This window comes from Anabrus simplex, chromosome 3 (assembly GCF_040414725.1).
Source record: "Anabrus simplex isolate iqAnaSimp1 chromosome 3, ASM4041472v1, whole genome shotgun sequence".
NCBI classification, from domain to species: domain Eukaryota; kingdom Metazoa; phylum Arthropoda; class Insecta; order Orthoptera; family Tettigoniidae; genus Anabrus; species Anabrus simplex.
Window position 1 is genome coordinate 37717152 of NC_090267.1, and position 20169 is coordinate 37737320.

Below are 20169 nucleotides of genomic sequence, written 5' to 3' on the forward strand. Positions count from 1 at the left end.
CTGTTGCTTGCAAGATTGTACTTAGATGTATGCATATATACGTATGTGTAGAATACCACTCAATACCTGTACAGTGAGAATTGTTGTATATATCAGAGATTGGAAGTGACGTTGTTATATTGCTATACCACTGGCGATTCTGCCAAGTCATCGCCACTCCATGGCTACGTCATCGTATTTAGTTAGATATGCGCTCAGAGAGTTAGCCGCCTGCGGGCTATTTCACCACTGTATGTAATATCTGTCGCGTAGGTGGGAGTATGTCATTGTTATTTCTGGAGATTACGTAGTTGTGTCAACCAACGTCTATATAAGGTGGGTCCATATTGTAGCGTCAGTCATTATTTAAACGGAAGCAGTACAGTGAACAAGTCTACTAGATCAAGAGGCCTTAGTTGGTCAGTCAACGAGTGGGAACGAGTGTGAACGAGAGATGGGGAAGACTCAGTGAGCCATTAATTATTGGTCATTGAGAGAGTGAGACCAAAAGGTTGGTCGCTCACTCAGTTGAAGACACGGACGCAAGGGCTTACCATGGAGTCAGAGAGGGCAACCCTGGACCTGCCAAGAGGTCATACCATATTGACTTACAAAGAAGTCAGATGATATGGAGAAGAAGCAGTCACAAGGATGTATCACCAAGTTAGGCGTGACACATCTACAGTAAACACCAGATCAATGGATTACGTCGTAATTACACTCAAAGTGTTGAAGGTACAGTCAAGTGAATCAGTGAGGGAAATATTTCGTATAAATTGTTAAATGTCCGGTCAAGAAGAATTCAAATTCATGCCTAGTTTCTTTCAGTTGCAATGTCATAATTTCATATTCTCATCTGTTTTATCGCTACAAGACTCACTATTTTTTGATATATTATTTAAAGAATATATATTGTTCTATCAAACGAATTCATAGTTTTATTTCAATTACAGTAAAATATCTTAACCTCAAAATTAATGGGGAAGCCGAACGCCAATCTCCTTTTCCCAGAACTTATATGGTATGTTGTCAAAAGTAAGCTTATTACCCCACACCCTAGAGATAGTCAAGAGTCTCATTCTATTATTGCTGCACTGAGTGGCAGCTGGCGCCCTTCAAATAACGTATGTGTAAGTAAGCAGGTAACAAGTAAGTGTGAGTACAGGGTCCGACGAGTGTGTATTTTACTTAATGAATGTTAATTTTTATAATTTCCATTTTAAATGCAAATATTCAGATTTTTCAAGTTAAATCCAGTTTTATAATATATGTTTGTAAATTTAGTCAGCGACTCAGGAACATTTTCTCACCTTTTATACAGTGAAGAGTCGCGGCCAGGGACAAGGTCTAAGAGAGTGATGTTCAAGATATCAGAGGGCGGATGTTAAATTAGAATTATCACGGTAACGCTGTAACGGGGCATGGTTTCGGGAGTGGTCAAGCCGTCTTAATAACAACTTAATCTCTATTTACATTGATTTTTAACTTGAAGAAGTCACTTCCTAAGATGACACGGGAGAGTCCTATTGTACATATATACATCCTGTCACCGATGTGCCATAAATTTGTTTCCTTTCAAAGTTCCCGTAAACCTACTGATATGAATGTATCTTAAATGGAATCCAGCGGTCTCGGGTTTTAACATTATGACTGAGATTTGAACTCAAAGACCTTAAACATTGGATATTCTAATAAGATAACAGTCAGTTTGTAGACTCTTATTATACCACCACATTCTGTCTGAGCACATACTTTGAAGGAGAGATGTTCGTTCATAACCGCTTAATCTCCGTTTACTTTTTTTAGTTTAGACAGCTCACCTCTTAAGATAATTTTAAAATTGACCATTCGTAAATTTTTTAATCCCTAATTACATTGGATTTGACTCAGAAAAGAGTCAGATTTTTATTGGTTTGAACAATACAGTCTGTCGCCAAGGTTTTCGGTGGACGTTTTTGAAGACATGTTTTTGTTAAAACTGCTATCTCTTCGGTAATTGGGTGTGGTACTTCGGTGGTTATGGCCAATAGGAAATATAAGTCGAATACATAACTGTGTTAATTTCAAGTATAGCTTACTCATCGGGACAAATAACATGGCACGGATGTAGACAGGCATTCCCTATGAGTGCAATCTATGGCACTTCAGATAATACCATCAATAGAATCAGTAGGCAGGTTTGGTGAACATTGTGGCCCAAGCATCTGACTTTATGGTTGAATATTTTGCTGGTGTCATCCTGTACTAGTCGCAGTTACTTTGCTATAAAATTGTGTGTATTTACTTTAAGCATGCCATGGATCTCCAGATGCTGATCTACAATGGAATTATTTGTTTTCGTACTGAATATGCACTGTATACAAAACATACATGATATTTCAATTGTCAGTCTGCCCATCTGTAAAATGTACTTACTTACTGTGTGGTATTTTTCAAAACAAATACCAGGATGTAGCTTCCAGCTGCACGTGTCGTAAACTTGATAGTCGACCTGTTTCGTTGAAATTTCTGTAGCAAACATATTTATGTACAGTTATCAGGCATATCCCGAGTTAGGACCGGTCGCGTCGGTTTATGCCTGAAAGCCGTCCTCACAGAGCTAAAGTGAAGCAAAAACCATAACAGTTTTAAATTCGTATTATTTCAGAGATTGCTTTCAAATTCACATATGAGGAACAGTGCGAGGTATTTCTGAGATTGACGAGCTGGGTAGCTCAGACGGTAGAACGCTAGTCTTCTGTGGACAAGTTGGCATGTTCGATCCTGGCTCAGTCCGGTGGTTTTTGAAGGTGCTCAGATACATAAGTGTAGTGTCGGTAGATTTACCGGAATGTAAACTAACTCCTGCGGGACAAAATTTCGGCAACTCATTGTCTCCAAAAACCATAAAATTTTAGTGCTATCTAAAAAACGTATCAACAAAAATTAACGTTGGTTATTCTAATTAGGTACTATCATTTTGTTGATTTCCTACTACACCTTGCTACATTCCGTCTGAACACATACTTTGAAGGAGAGATTTTCATTCATAATCCTCTTCCACTACGCTCCCAAGAAATAGTGTTGAAAGCTTTAAACTAAATTGTGCTGCAAATCAGTATTTTGAAAGGATTTTTGGTCCTTTTTGACGAACTCTCAAACCGTACTAATCCTTAAGCTTCTATCATATGTTTTTATTTATGAATCTAGTCCAGCAGTGGGAAAACACACACACACACACACACACAAACAAACTCTGTCTGATGTTAACATCCAGAAGAACACATCTGTTTTTCTTCTCTTTTTTTTTTACAATTTTGCTTTACGTCTCTCCGACACAGGTAGATCTCATGGCTACTATGGTCTAGGAAAGCTCTAGGAGTGGAAAGGAAGTGGCCGTGACCTTAATTAAGGTCTGGTGTGAAAATGAGAAATCACGGAAAACCATCTTCAGGGCTGCCGATAGTAGGGTTTGAAACCACTATCTCCCGAATACAAGCTCACAGTTGCGCGACCATAACCGCACGGCCGACTCACTCGGTTGCACACATCTTGCTAACTATATTCAGTAAAGCTGGGTTCAAAGAATTTCCTGAAGTTAACAACGTAGACTAATGGGACTAGCTAACAATTTAACAGAGTTTTTGTGTATGTAACGTTAACAAGCGGTGGAGTGGCTCACAAAGTACAAATTGCAAATTAAATATTTAAGCGGTGGTAAACTGTTTTGTTCACTAGTTTTGAGTGGTATACACAAAGACTGTTGGCTTGAGTTACAAGGGGAAAGAGTATGACGGGAAAATAACTTTGGGGATTAAAAATTACAACACCAGCAAAGTTAACAACAAACTGACTGGTCTAGAGTATGAACGTGCAAGTAGGAAAGTAGAATTTTTAACTGAATAAAGAAATATTGAAGCTTTACAAACTCAGAAGTGATGTTCACAAAGATAATGTCCTTGGTCTGTGTGCTGTGTAGTGTCTGCAAATCATGGCGGACCGCGATAGGCAACTTGGGAAACTGTTGTCATCAAATGGACCACCCATGCACTTCAAGGCGGAAGTTCATTGCTAGAATGCTGGCGGTTGCTCAGAATTCGATTTTTTGTGTGCGGAAACGTTTCCAGAGACCTGCGCCCTTGCGCGAAACAAAGGGAATGAACCCCAGTCAGGATCGTCTTGTACGCCTAAAAGCTCTCCGAAACCGCCAGGTTACAACAGGAGCACTGCAGGTGAACCTACAGAAGGCTTCTGGAGAACGAGTTGGTGATCAAATAGTCAGAAAGAGGCCTCTAGAGGCAATCACTTAAGATCATGGCAACCTGCTCAGATACCTGCACTATACAGACGACACAGTGGCGGGAGCCTGCACTTTGTTGGAGGCCATATACATTGGCAACTAAGACACTGGCGTCATGTGCCGTTCTCGAATGAAACCTATTTCGTATTGTATCGTTCAGACGGTCGTCTATGAGTGCGTACAAGACTTTAAAAGTGATTTTCTCCGACAGCTATACTACCTACCGTTGCTTATGGAGATGAATCTGTTATGGTGTGGGCAGGCAAAATTCTCGACACGGAAACTGATCTCCTGATCGTTCGCAATGGATCCTTTACCGCTCCACGGTACTTGACAATATCTTAGTGCCAAGTGTGATTTCTTACGTGACGCAACTTGGAGAGAATGCAAGATATACGCATGATAATGATAGAGCGCAAGATGCCAGCATCGTTGGGAGATTCTCGCAAGTGTAGTGAATGGAGTGGTCATCCAGAAGTCCCGACTTGAATCAGAAGGAACAAGTCTGGGTTCAAATGGAGCAAAGCATTCGAGCGAGAAATCCAGCATCCCAATACATTGCAAGCACTTAAAGACACAATTTTGGAAGAGTGGAGACGTCTGCCTCAACCAAAAGCGCGGGTCTTGTCGGAATCAATGGGAGGCGTGAGAGTACTGCTTATTAAGATGATTACCACGTAGCGATTTTTTGTATGACTAGGGACCAATTTACTGATGATCCGTTGCGCAGTATAGAGAGTCCAAAGAATTATTTTCATTTCAGTTCTTAATTGTTTTCATTGTGTGTCTATTTTCATTTCAATTAAGGTTTATTGTGCTTTGATTTACTAAAATCAGGATATGGGTATTATTGATTGATTGATTGATTGATTGATTGATTGATTGATTGATTGATTGATTGATTGATTGATTGATTGATATTTGTATGTATGTATGTATGTATGTATTTATTTATTTATTTATTTATTTATTTATTTATTTATTTATTTATTTATTTATTTATTTATTTATTTATTTATTTATTTATTTATTTATTTATTTATTTACTTACACGATTGTTCTCCTTAAGGAGAGCGATTGAACTTGAATACATAATGTCATCTTCGGACGTTTTTCCTCTATTACCAAAATCTCTTCATCCTCTCTGATTGCTTCCTCATCCGCTCCTCTGTCCACTTGTTCCCAAGTTGTCGCGATATTCTTGACTCAAACTTTATATTTGTGATTTTATTTCGGCACTCGGTGCGGTCCTCGAGATTCGCTATGTTGATCTGTTGTTGGTCCCTCTAAACATCTTTTAGCCATTCCGTACGACATTTACTCTTTGTTACGATGTTGAGTAGTTTCTTTGCCTTTCGAGAGTTGTCCATTCTGTAAATGTGTCTGTAAATCTTTGCTCGGCGTTTTCTGATTTCACCAGTAATTATGGTTATCTTTCCAAAGAGGTCGTTCTCTTCATCCAGACACCATTTGTCTTGACTGCCCCATAAGTCTTCCGAAGAACTCTTCGTTCCTGATTTTCTATGTCGCTAATTTTAGAATGACCGTCGATCACAATTGTTTCGGCTTGTAGGTTGCTTCTGTAAGAATTACTGTTCTATAGTGCCGCAATTTTGCATCTATTTAAAATGCTTTTCTTGTTGTAGTGAGCCCACGGTAGCTTGTAGGCCTTCTGTAGCTTGATGATTCTTTTTTCATTTGCGATCCGGTTTAGTTCCGAAGAGTGTATATTTTCACCAAGGTATTTAAAAATGACTTATTTGTGCGATTTTACCTTATTGAGTGATTAAAGGGGATTTATTTTCTGGCCGTATTTCCATATACTGCGTTTTCTCATACGAGATTTCTAGTCCGGTTTTATGCGCAATTTCATGTAGTTTTTCCACTGCGTTTATCGCTTCAGTTCTGTTGTGTAACCCTTGATGGGGGTTATATGCATATATACCTATATAATAATAATACTGCCGAGGGAAATCACAAAGTATCGGTGACACCGAGTAATTTCAATCGGTGGGTAGTAATATTACGCAGCGAGTTAAACGCCAAATTGAGAATGTAGGCCGTGGTAAGAAAAAAGATCTCCAATAAGCATTCCAGAATAACCAGATATCGCAGTGGAAACCATGCTAGATAATATTAGAAAATTAAAAGAGAATGTGAGGAGAAATAAGGGACATGACGGGTGAAAATAGATGAGAAACCAAGATAAAATTTGAAAACATATATTAGAATAATAAATCAAACTAACAATTTACATGAAAGGAGAACCGTACAAATATGAAATTTTCCCAACCACATGTACAAAATACAAATTCATTATAGTAAAATAAGATATCCAAGAGTAAGAAAGTAATGAGAGAGAATAGCGCAGGAATGGAAAGGGCCGAAACAAGGAAAGGATAAATATAACTGTAAAAGGAGAAACCCAGAACAACGAGAAAAAGGGGATGTTTACAGTTACGAAATTCGAGTATGCCACCAGGAAATCTTCTGAGCAAAATCTGAATGCTATATGCAAGTCACAACCACTTCCGTTATCACTCGATTGACACAAAGCAACGTAGTTCTACAGGCGAATAATCACAATATACTTCAAGTGAACCAGTTTCACAACATTCAGAAACTCAAATGGCGAAGCACTGAACGGGTAGAAGTGTGTATACAGTAGGAGTCGCACAGTTGCCAATACACCACACGCACATTTAGAAATAAAGTCGTTACTAGGTTCGTCAATGAAAAGTTTAAACACAAAGAGGACAAGTGAAGTTTCGGCCTGGAAATGCCATGCTCCCAGTCTGAATTGCAAGGAAAGTATCTCGCAATGCAACAAAAGGTATTTACAGTAAAGAAATCAGTTTGTCATACCTCATCATGAACCAAATTGCACGAACTGCCCTAAAACGGAGACTTCTAGGCACATGTCCCTAAGGACGGAGTTGACGTTAGATGTTGCTCCCTCCACATAGGCCAAAGTCCATCTCAATCCATTCAGAGGAAGGCCGGGAATTTATAGGGAGGAATAATGAGAAATATGTCTGGAAGATTCCAGAGGTTAGTGGAGCATGCGTGACAAAGCAGGCGATGTCACATGACGTCAGGCGGCGAAAAGGAAGTTAGTTTATCGTAGATCGTAAAGGTGGATAGAGCAGAGTTCGTGCAAGGTACGATGTGTGTAAATTCACATAAGTATGTAAGTTCCAGTTGGAGAGAAAATGCTGTTTATATCATGATGAGGGTAAGTCCATATTAATAGTAGAAAAAGGTTATGTGCGTGGCGAAGTACATAACAGTAGTTGCCGGTGAAGTGAGGAGTCCGTTACATTATCCGCCGGGCACCAGAAAAAAATCCGAAGGATTTTTTGTTGTTGTTGTTGTCGTTGTTGTGGTTGTTGAAGCAGTTGGAGGTAAATGAAGACTGATGGTAGGAGACGAAAAACGGAAGATACAGTTGAGTGGCGACGGCGAGGCGGCCCCAGGAACAGCGATGGAGGGCCCTTCCAAAAGCTGGAGCGGGGGTCGAAATCAGCCGCAACGGTATATCAAAGAGCAAAAATACTGGAAAACAAAACAAAAGGCTGCAGAAAAATTTCCAAACACAATAAACATGCCTAAATTGAGAAATAGAAAATACAAAAAGGTTGAGGAGGAAGGGAGAAAAGAAAAGGGCTAACGCGTTAGCAAAGGGAAAAGGTAAGGAGAGAAGGGTAGTTATAAATTAACATAGATATATATATATATCACAAACGACAATAAAAACTAAGAACAATTACAAAAGAGAAAAAGAAAATGGTTGGGAAGATGTATTTACACTCCCATTACAACCTGTGCCAATTGGGCTGGGAGGGAGTGGAGAAACCTGTGTGGAGGGAGAAAATGGAAAAAAAATCCATAAAGGGAGGGAAAAAGGGGGGATGAGGTAGACAAACAGCAAAGGAAAGGAAAAGAACAAAAAAGTAAATAACCCTGGGAGCAATAGACATTTCCAGACCAGAAGGAGAAGAGAAAAATCAGAAAGAAGAGAGGTAATAACAAGAAAAGGAAAACACAGGGCAAAAGAAAAAAGATCAAGATATGAAAGTTTTTAAGGATTAAATCGCTTGAGCTGATTCAGATGAAGTTTTTTAGTGTCAAACAAATCAGTAGTAGATTGCAAATATACAGTGACAGGAGTAGGGAAATATAAAATACGGTATGGTCCAAGCCATCGAGGAGCAAGTTTAGCAGAGGTGGCATTAATTGCCGAGCTGTGTGGATGATTAGCAACGAGGACTAAATCACCAATTTTAAAGTTGGATGGCTTATGACGAGTATTATAAGCTTTTTTGTGCACCTGTTGAGCTTTTAGCAATTGATCAAAGGCGTCTTTCCAGAGTGATGAAGAGGATGGCTGATCAGAAGATTCAAGGAGGTTGTGCAGATCCCAGGTTAGGGAAAGAGGAGTTTGAAGATCACGACCAAGAAAAAGCTTAGCCGGAGTTTGAGCAGTAGAACTATTGATACTGGAATTAAAGGCTAACGCCAAAGAGGAAAGATGAGAATCCCAGTCTTTCTGGGAAGAACTATGGAATATAGATAAAGCAACTTTGAGATTGCGGTATACTTTTCCACTGTGTTGGACTGAGGGTGGTAGGGAGAAGTCAAAATACGTTTGATACCCAGTTGAAAGCACATATTAAAAAAACCACTTGAAGTAAAAATAGAAGCATTATCAGAAACAATATTAGCAGGCAAACCGGTAATAGGAAAGATTTGGTCAGTGAGTAAATTAATGATGATCTTAGTAGAAATTTTCCGTAAGGGTCGAAGGACTAGAAATTTTGAGAAGGCATCCAACAAGGTAAAAGTATACAAGTTGCCACGAGAAGAACGAACTATGGGTCCAACTAGATCAATGAAAAAGGTTTGGGCAGGGTGAGTGGGTGGAAGGGCAGAATGAAGACCAGCAGACTTTATGTTTAAAGGTTTAGATTTTTGACACAATTCACAAGTTTGAACAAAGTTGCGAATAGACTTGCGCATCTGAGGCCAAAATAAAAGAGAGGCTATACGGTTGTACGTTTTAGTGATGCCTAGATGCCCGCCCACATGGGAGGAATGATAATATTGCAAGATCATGGGTTGAAGAGCCTGTGGAAGCACCACTTTAGGAGAAGCTTTCTTAGTGGGTTTGTAGACCAAGAGATCTTTAAAAATGGTAAACGGACCCTGATAAGAGGGGTCAGAGATGGATTGTTTGAGTTGGATGCAGAACTGATCGGTGAGCTGATGCGACTGACAGGAATGAAATGAAAGAGGAAAGTCTGTTAACGAAAAAACAGCATTAATGGAGGAAGATGAAAGCATCATAGAGACATCCGGAGGTAAATCGTTAGTTGTACTTGACTGAGGAGCGGAAGTGTCAAATAAGCGACTAAGAGCGTCAGCTACAGAATTCTCAGTGCTAGAAATGAACTTAAGGGAAAATTTGAATCTGGACAATCGCATGAGTCATCGGCCAGTTCTACCAATCTTAGGTGCATTATGTAACAACCATGAGAGAGCCTGATTTTTCTGTCTTGACAAGGAATTCTTTATGCTCCAAATATTCAGCAAAGTGTTCAATGGTATTTAATAAGGCCAGGGCTTCATGCTCAAAGATAGAATATTTCCTCTCGGTAGGAGAAAGAAGTAGACTGAAATAGGCGATAGGTAGAGGAACATCATTAACAACCTGAGTTAGAACACCAGCAACAGCAAGTTTGGAAGCATCAGTATGTATTTCAAAAGGTAGGGAGAAATCAGGAAATTGAAGAATGGGAGCATGCATCAAAAGAGACTTAAGCTGAAGAAAAGCCTCCTATTGAGATTGAGTCCAAATGAAAGGAACGTTTTTGCGTTTCAGATAATTGAGAGGCTCAGCAATGTGAGAAAAGTTAGGAATGAACCGGTGGTAGAAAGAAACCATGCCTAAAAAGGTGCGCGTTTGCTTGAGATTTTTGGGGGGTGGAATGTTAGAAATAGCAGAAGTACGTTCGGGATCGACAGCTACTCCCTGAGATGACACAATGTGACCTAAGAATTTTATAGAAGTTTGAGCTGGGGAAATTTTAGAGGGGTTAACTGTGAGACCAATAGAACGTAATCTGGAAAGAACTTTGTGTAGTTGAGACATGTGGGACTCAAAATCTGGGCTAAATATTAAAAGATCATCGATATAAGGATAGAGAAATTTATACTTAAAATCTGAAAATAGAGAATCAACTAATCTCTGCATAATTTGCGAGCCCAAGTTTAATCCGAAAGGAACTTTTGTAAACTGAAAAAGGCCATTTGGGGTGATAAATGCAGTAAGCCTGCTACTACGAGAGTCTAAGGGTAGTAAGCAGAATTAAGATCCAAGAGAGAAAAATATTTAGCTTTAGAAAAAAAGTGAAAGGCGTTTTGCATTTTAGGAATGGGTAAGAATCATAGAGTATTTTGGAGTTCAATTTTCTATAATCAATTACCAGGCGCGAAGAACCATCAGGCTTATCGACTAAAAATGCCGGAGATGCGTAGTTGGAAGAAGACGGGACAATGGTACCATTCAGAAGCATTTTGTGAATAATGTCATCCATTTTGGCCATCCGAGGAGGGCTAAGATGGTAAGGAGGCGAACGAACAGATGTTTCATCAAGTAAATCACTGTGAGCCTGATAATTAACAACAGAGCCTAAAGTATCTGTGATAACATCGGCAAACTCAGATTTCAAGGCCTCAATTGCATCTAGTTGGGGAGCACTGGCATAAATATGCTGATGACTGAATACGTGGTTGATAGGGAAATCGAGGGGGTCTACCAAAGGAATTTGAACGTGTGGATTGAAAAAAAGGAGATAGAGGCCATGGCAGTATTATAAATAAGGCCAGTATGAGCAAAAAATCATACCCCAGTATAACAGGAAGTGAGCAATTATTAACCATTGAAATTCAAATGGCCAAGAAAATTTGGAATTGTTTACATTAAGTTTTAGTTGACCCACGATTTCAAGAGAGTGTTGAGATATGGAAGGACATCTGGGGTAGAAAGGCGCAATTGAAGATGCGGATGAGTTTGTAAAAGTTGCTGAAGAAAGGAGAAACTGATTAGTGAAATTGCAGAACCTGAATCTAATAAGGCCAAGGAGGGAGTGTTATGTAACTGTACAAGAGTATACGACTGTGATTTAGTAGCCGAAGAGAATGTTGACGAAACATAAGGCAGATTTTGCCCAAGAGGTCGTGAGCTGCCTACCGACGACGGGAATTGAAGTTTCCCAAGGTAGAATTGGTACAATTTCGTGCTAAGTGCCCCATAGCCTGACACCGATAACAGCGAAGACGAGAGATATCACTCTGAGAAGGTGGACGAGTGGTAGAAGGCTTGCGAGTTGTTGAAGTGTTAAACTGGGGAGGTGGAGTGGAAGAATAATAAGAAAAATTACTACGGGTATTTAGAATATCTAGTTGAGCAATGTGGTAAAGCTGAGGAATAGTAGTGGGTGGCGTAAAGGGATTGATGATTTGACGGAAAGCTGGAGAGGCATAAAATCGAATAAGAGAAATAATTTCCTGGGGATGTTGAGCAATAGCTAACACATCAGAATAGCCGATAATAGAGTCAAGATAATCATAAGCCGATTCATCTGGACGTTGATGACGTCTGATATACACTGACTGACAGAGCAAATGCAACACCAAGAAGGAGTGGTTCGAAAGGGATGAAAGTTGGGGAAAAACAGAGACGGCACGGACGAATAATTGATGTTTATTTCAAACCGATATGCAGGTTACACAATGCGCACGGCATCGACTCAGTAAGATGTAGGACCACCGCGAGCGGCGATGCACGCAGAAACACGTCGAGGTACAGAGTCAATAAGAGTGCGGATGGTGTCCTGAGGGATGGTTCTCCATTCTCTGTCAACCATTTGCCACAGTTGGTCGTCCGTACGAGGCTGGGGCAGAGTTTGCAAACGGCGTCCAATGAGATCCCACACGTGTTCGATTGGTGAGAGATCCGGAGAGTACGCTGGCCACGGAAGCATCTGTACACCTCGTAGAGCCTGTTGGGAGATGCGAGCAGTGTGTGGGCGGGCATTATCCTGCTGAAACAGAGCATTGGGCAGCCCCTGAAGGTACGGGAGTGCCACCGGCCGCAGCACATGCTGCACGTAGCGGTGGGCATTTAACGTGCCTTGAATACGCACTAGAGGTGACGTGGAATCATACGCAATAGCGCCCCAAACCATGATGCCGCGTTGTCTAGCGGTAGGGCGCTCCACAGTTACTGCCGGATTTGACCTTTCTCCACGCCGACGCCACACTCGTCTGCGGTGACTATCACTGACAGAACAGAAGCGTGACTCATCGGAAAACACGACGTTCCGCCATTCCCTCATCCAAGTCGCTCTAGCCCGGCACCATGCCAGGCGTGCACGTCTATGCTGTGGAGTCAATGGTAGTCTTCTGAGCGGACGCCGGGAGTGCAGGCCTTCAACCAGTCGACGGGAAATTGTTCTGGTCGATATTGGAACAGCCAGGGTGTCTTGCACATGCTGAAGAATGGCGGTTGACGTGGCCTGCGGGGCTGCCACCGCTTGGCGGCGGATGCGCCGATCCTCGCGTGCTGACGTCACTCGGGCTGCGCCTGGACCCCTCGCACGTGCCACATGTCCCTGCGCCAACCATCTTCGCCACACGCGCTGCACCGTGGACACATCCCTATGGGTATCGGCTGCGATTTGACGAAGCGACCAACCTGCCCTTCTCAGTCCGATCACCACACCCCTCGTAAAGTCGTCTGCCTGCTGGAAATGCCTCCGTTGACGGCGGCCTGGCATTCTTAGCTATACACGTGTCCTGTGGCACACGACAACACGTTCTACAATGACTGTCGGCTGAGAAATCACGGTACGAAGTGGGCCATTCGCCAACGCCGTGTCCCATTTATCGTTCGCTACGTGCGCAGCACAGCGGCGCATTTCACATCATGAGCATACCTCAGTGACGTCAGTCTACCCTGCAATTGGCATAAGGTTCTGACCACTCCTTCTTGCTGTTGCATTTGCTCTGTCAGTCAGTGTATTTGTAACTCAGCTGTTGTCGAATTTCATAAGGCAGAAAATAAGTGTGTAAAACCGAGCGAAAATGAACCCTATCATGAGAAGACTTCATATATTGAAGCCAAAAATTACTAAGATGACCAGAGGTTTTTGGGTAAAGCAAGGAAAGCAATTGGGAAAATGGAGCCAAGTCAGTCTGTAGAAATTTGCAAACTAAAAAAAGCCATTGTGTCAAAGTATCAGGATCAGTCGACTGAATGAGGCGTACCTGGTCAAGACACTTAGTCAAAATATGGAAATTAAGTGGTGGATGTGAAGAAGGGGTGTGATGATATGGAGATTCATAAAAATATTGCTGAGAAGGGGATGGTGGTGGAGTTCGCAAATCGGGAGAGTAATGCTGTGCAGATTGAGTTTTATTGGCAGAAGGCGGAGGTACCTGATTAAGTGGAAGTTTAGATTCAGCAGTAAAAAGAGAAAGATCAGGATAGAGAGGGGTGTTAGGTTTAGGCGGGGGTGGTAAAGGTTCAGAGGATGAACTAGAAGAAACAGTAGTAGTAAGAGTACTAGATGTGGAAGTAAGATCAGAATTACAAGTAACAAAAGGATTATAAGACATATTAGTAAAAGGATTTGGATCAGAAAAATTGAAATGGGGATCAAACGAAATGTCAGAAGTGTCCGAAGTATAAGGAGAAAAAGTATCAGAAAAATAAGCCATGTGGAAAGAGATGACAAAGAAAAATAAGCAAAGTCTAGCGAGGAGAAGCACTAAGATTCACAAGAAAGAAAAAAAGAGAACTACGGCAGTAAGAGGGTGAAAATTTAGAGTGGTAGTGAACTGCACAAGTTATATATTAACTGCGACTTTGTACTCTGCTACCATGTGTAACCCTTGATGGGGGTTATATGCATATATACCTATATAATAATAATACTGCCGAGGGAAATCACAAAGTATCGGTGACACCGAGTAATTTCAACCGGTGGGTAGTAATATTACGCAGCGAGCTAAACGCCAAATTGAGAATGTAGGCCGTGGTAAGAAAAAAGATCTCCAATAAGCATTCCAGAATAACCAGATATCGCAGTGGAAACCATGCTAGATAATATTAGAAAATTAAAAGAGAATGTGAGGAGAAATAAGGGACATGACGGGTGAAAATAGATGAGAAACCAAGATAAAATTTGAAAACATATATTAGAATAATAAATCAAACTAACAATTTACATGAAAGGAGAACCGTACAAATATGAAATTTTCCCAACCACATGTACAAAATACAAATTCATTATAGTAAAATAAGATATCCAAGAGTAAGAAAGTAATGAGAGAGAATAGCGCAGGAATGGAAAGGGCCGAAACAAGGAAAGGATAAATATAACTGTAAAAGGAGAAACCCAGAACAACGAGAAAAAGGGGATGTTTACAGTTACGAAATTCGAGTATGCCACCAGGAAATCTTCTGAGCAAAATCTGAATGCTATATGCAAGTCACAACCACTTCCGTTATCACTCGATTGACACAAAGCAACGTAGTTCTACAGGCGAATAATCACAATATACTTCAAGTGAACCAGTTTCACAACATTCAGAAACTCAAATGGCGAAGCACTGAACGGGTAGAAGTGTGTATACAGTAGGAGTCGCACAGTTGCCAATACACCACACGCACATTTAGAAATAAAGTCGTTACTAGGTTCGTCAATGAAAAGTTTAAACACAAAGAGGACAAGTGAAGTTTCGGCCTGGAAATGCCATGCTCCCAGTCTGAATTGCAAGGAAAGTATCTCGCAATGCAACAAAAGGTATTTACAGTAAAGAAATCAGTTCGTCATACCTCATCAAGAACCAAATTGCACGAACTGCCCGAAAATGGAGACTTCTGGGCACATGTCCCTAAGGACGGAGTTGACGTTAGATGTTGCTCCCTGCACACAGGCCAAAGTCCATCTCAATCCATTCAGAGGAAGGCCGGGAATTTATAGTGTGAAATAATGAGAGATATGTCTGGAAGATTCCAGAGGTTAGTGGGGCATGCGTGACAAACCAGGTGATGTCACATGACGTCAGGCGGCGAAAAGGAAGTTAGTTTATCGTAGATCGTAAAGGTGGATAGAGCAGAGTTCGTGCAAGGTACGATGTGTGTAAATTCACATAAGTATGTAAGTTCCAGTTGGAGAGAAAATGCGGTTTATATCATGATGATGGTAAGTCCATATTAATAGTAGAAAAAGGTTATGTGCGTGGCGAAGTACATAACAGTAGTTGCCGGTGAAGTGAGGAGTCCGTTACAGTTGTCAGTAATAATGGCAATGTCGTCCGCGAAGGCGAGACGCTTGACTATAATTTTGTTCTCTTTTTTGATACCTAGTTGGATGCCCTTTATATAAGGTTCCCATTCTCTAATAATCTTTTCTAGGACAGTATTGACTCCATTCTTTATTTCAAAGGGCTCCGATATTTCGCCCATGAATTTCACTTGTTCTTGTGAATTTCACTTTTGACACTGTTCTTGTGTCTGTTTAATTATGTATTATTATTATTATTATTATTATTATTATTATTATTATTATTATTATTATTATTATTATTATTATTATTATTCACATTTCACTCGCCGTGGCCGTTCATAGACCAGGAGACTGGTTGTTGTCAAGTTCTCCCGATCTCTACTGCTGTGATAGGAAGGCACTTGTTATGTGGCAGGTGTTCATAATGACAGCCTTCAGCATTTGTGGGGGTGCACAGGAGATGTCCAGATACTGCAGGTGTTGTTACAGCTTATTGTGCACAGTTCCTGTTGTGGAAATGTCTAATGTCCTCACTGTTGCCATCATCATCAGTCAGTCACATTTAGGGCAGTCGCTCAGGTGGCACGCACTCTTTTCCTAAATAATTGCAAAGAATTTGGAAATTTATTCCACGTCTCCCTTTGGTAAATTATTCCAATCCCTAACTTCCCTTCCTATCAACGAATAATTTCCCGATTTGTCGTCTTGAATTCCATCTGCCTACTTTTAAGAACACTACTCAAACTTTTCTCAAACTTTTTCGTTTTCTAATGTGATTCCTCGCCATGTCTCCACTGACAGCTCGGAACATACCACTTAGTTTAGCAGCTCGTCTCCTTTCTCCCAAGTCTTCCCATCCCAAACTTTGCAAGATTATCGTAACGCTACTATTTTTTCAGAAATCACGCACAGGAAATCGAGCTGGTTTTGTTCGGATTTTTTCCTGTTCTGGAATCAAGTAATGCTGGTGAGGGTCCCATACACTGGAACCATACTCTAGTCCATTCCTCACAGTTTTCTAACTTCTGCTGCGAGATCGATGTACTTTTCAATCTTCTGGACAGGCCTGGTGGATATTGTGATTTGAATGGATCGTCATATACATAAGATCAGCTGTTTGATAATAAGTACAATATTCGTCCTGTTTGATCTTATGGTTTTATCTCTCTGAAAAGCTCGATTCCAGTACAGCTTGAACCTTCCATTTCTGAACACATCAGATGGCCTGCACTCATATTATGGGATTTTCTCATCTATAAGTCCCGAGTTTATTCCCATTTTTAATTATTATTCAACAGATAAACATACAGGAGTTAATTACTTCCAGATTTAAACTTCATCTATTTTTGAAACTGATAGGCTACAAAGGGTATGATGAAATGTGAGATCACAGTTGCCCAGTTGTGCTGCATTGTAACTTATATTTAGCTTGCAAGCAATCAATTTTATTATCTGTATCGGTGTCTAATGTATTTGGTAAATTAAAATTTATTTATTTATTCCACCTTACCGATAATATATATTTATTGCCTTAAACAATTTCTTCAGTTAGTAGTAGACGTTCTGTTTTTATTAAATCATCATCACCTACAAGTGCAATTTCTTAGGTGAAAACATTAAAAATGTACTAAGTCGTAGCTTTTCTAAAGTTGTCTTAAAGCATGCATAAAAGTTAGTACCTATTAGTTATTAAGGTAATGACCTAAAGAAGGGGGTGGAGGGGGGAATGGGTATGTTTGTGGGAGTATTAATCGTGTTACTATCTACCGACTTTAAATGGTTTGTTTATAAAAACTGTACCAGATTGTCATACCGTTCATCAGAACATTCTTTGTAAAAAACGTATGTTCAGTAATTACTACAGATCAAAGCGTTACATACATTTTCTTGCTGCATTGTGTTGTTGAGAATCTCTAGAATAATAATTAAAATTAGTGACTTGTGGTGTTTCTTTATGTAACATAAAATTCAAATTTTTATGCTGTTAACGAGGGACATGCAGCGGTTGAATGGTCATTGTAATGTTGAAAGATTGCAACAGTAATCTCATTAATAAGGAAACACGAATTATTGTTGGCCTGGGAGCAGTCTCACTGCTGTTGATACGGCTTGGCGTTTTGTAAATTCATAAGGCAATACATATGTAGTATAGATAAGATGGAATCTATATGTTAAAAGAGTTTATTAAAAACAGCTTTGGCAAATCCGTCCGTCCGTTGTAGTGGACCGATTTGATTCATTTTTGTTTGATTCTCAGTGGAATCACCTGCCGGAGAATCATGAGACATTGATAAGTATCTAAGCTCAGCTGACCTTGAGTAACCATAAAATAAAATCATTAAATGATCACTCCAGAAATCGCAGGCGAAGGCTTACCCTAGCCCGCAATACATTCTGTACTTAGCAGGTTGCTAAGCGACTAACACTTTCATTAATATTCTGATATATATGATTTTCATCCTAAATAATATCATTGCATGCAGTCATATTTTATTACTCCCTGTCAAGCCAGAGAATACTGTTTATTCCCTACGAAATACTTTTGGATTCTCTAACTTTTCCCAGCTTCCAAATATATCCTACAGATGGCAGGGCGTTCCTACTAACATGTTGCTAAGAAAAAAAATATACCTACGAACAGACCCCATCACGACATACGCCTTATAAATTATCTGGGAACACGTATCGAAGGATAACGTAATGCACTAGAAAGGAGTGAAGGCCATGTATCTAAAAAGTTCTCTGCCTAGCAAAAAATTGCCCTTCGAGATTGACCTATAAGCTCTCAAGACAACTGTTCTATATAAAAGAACTCCGCTTAAAAAACCATTGCCTTCTACAACACAATACCGAGCTTTACATCAAGAACTGCAGGATAAAAGAAAGCGAATATATGGGTAGATGACGTCAGAATGGATGAATACTGACTAGGAACTGCGGCATACCATGACGCGCTTCCTATTAAATGTTCACAAAACCACTGAAAAAGGCAGGCAATACAATATGACTACCACAGGCATACCAGGACGAGTTCTCCGACCTATTTATAACGAATGATGCTGAGCAGCCCGAGTCCTCTAGTAAATATTTCATTTTCATTTAACAAATATTATATTTAGCTGCTAAAGGAGTCTTAAGGTCTCTCCTTGATTTTGTGATGTGATTAATAATTTCAGCTATAAATAAGGTTATGTGGGTGGAATTTTCCATATTAACACTGCGCTCAACTTCGTTCCACTTGGAACATTGAAATATGACGTGCTATTCCCCAGAAGCATTTACAATACGCCCATTGTTATTTCTGGTATATAGGTTGAGTACCTATACGTACGTTGTTTTATTTATCCTACTACTGAATTCATACGCTCTTCAGTTCGTTTTTATCAATATCTGCATTACAATCCATGTTTTGTAACATGTGCTAACCGGAAGAAATTTAATTATATATACCATGTTTGGACGTAGCATTGCTGGGGGTCATGGTAAGGAGCGAGATTCAGTAATCGCGTACTGTCTAACGTATATCGTAGGCGTGTCACTGAAGTGGGAGAAGTCTGTACGTTCCACCACTGTACTGTGTTCAGGATTTGTCTCTATTGCTGCATTCCAGGACAGCTAAGCTCGGGGTTCCGATAAGCCCCTTCAATGAATCTCCATGAGGACGAAGGTGTATACCACCTAATTAAACAAGACATTGGAGACAACCGCATGCAGTGTGTCGGTGATGTTTCCACAGCTCAGCAGAGCATTATCGTGCCTCACTCTCGTATTATACAGAAGCATTCCAGGACCATAGAGGACCACTTACTTATCATAGAATACACTAAAGGAAGTGATAATCTACATCTGTTGCCTATAATCATTCCCAACCATATCGTAGAGCTGAACCTCGATCACAGCCCCCGCTAGGTTGGTTTCTACTCACTTCTCATGCTTGAGCAGCTTGTTTTCAGGAAAGATCAGAAATAAACCGCCTGAAGTAATAATGAAATGGCGTATGGCTTTTCGTACCGGGAGTGTCCGAGGACAAGTTCGGCTCGCCAGGTGCAGGTCTTTTCATTTGACACCAGTAGGCGACCTGCGCGTCGTGATGCCCGAAATGATGATGAAGATGACACATACACCCAGCCCCCGTGCCGGCGAAATTAACCAATGGTGGATAAATTTCCCGACCCTGCCGGGACCCCTGTGACCAAAAGCCAGCACGCTGACCATTTAGCCATGGGACAAATGGCGTATCCTTGTATTCAGAAACGAGAGCAGATTCTACATGAGAGACACCTTCCTCAGTGTATAAAGCAATGACACACAGAGCCTAATACATCAGCTCCCTTGGGGCGTTCATCCTTTTGTCAAATACAGGGTCTCTCATATAAATTAACACCGAACGCAAGGTGTTTGTACTCTGAGCTACGGCAGCTGCCTCAGCCGAAGTTATGTTGCCGGCGGCCGCCCTGCTTTAAGCATGTATACAATCTTATACGAAATCTTACCTTATAAAAAGATGCTGGAAGTGTCGTCCTTCCTGGGTTATACAGGCATTTTACCTGGTAA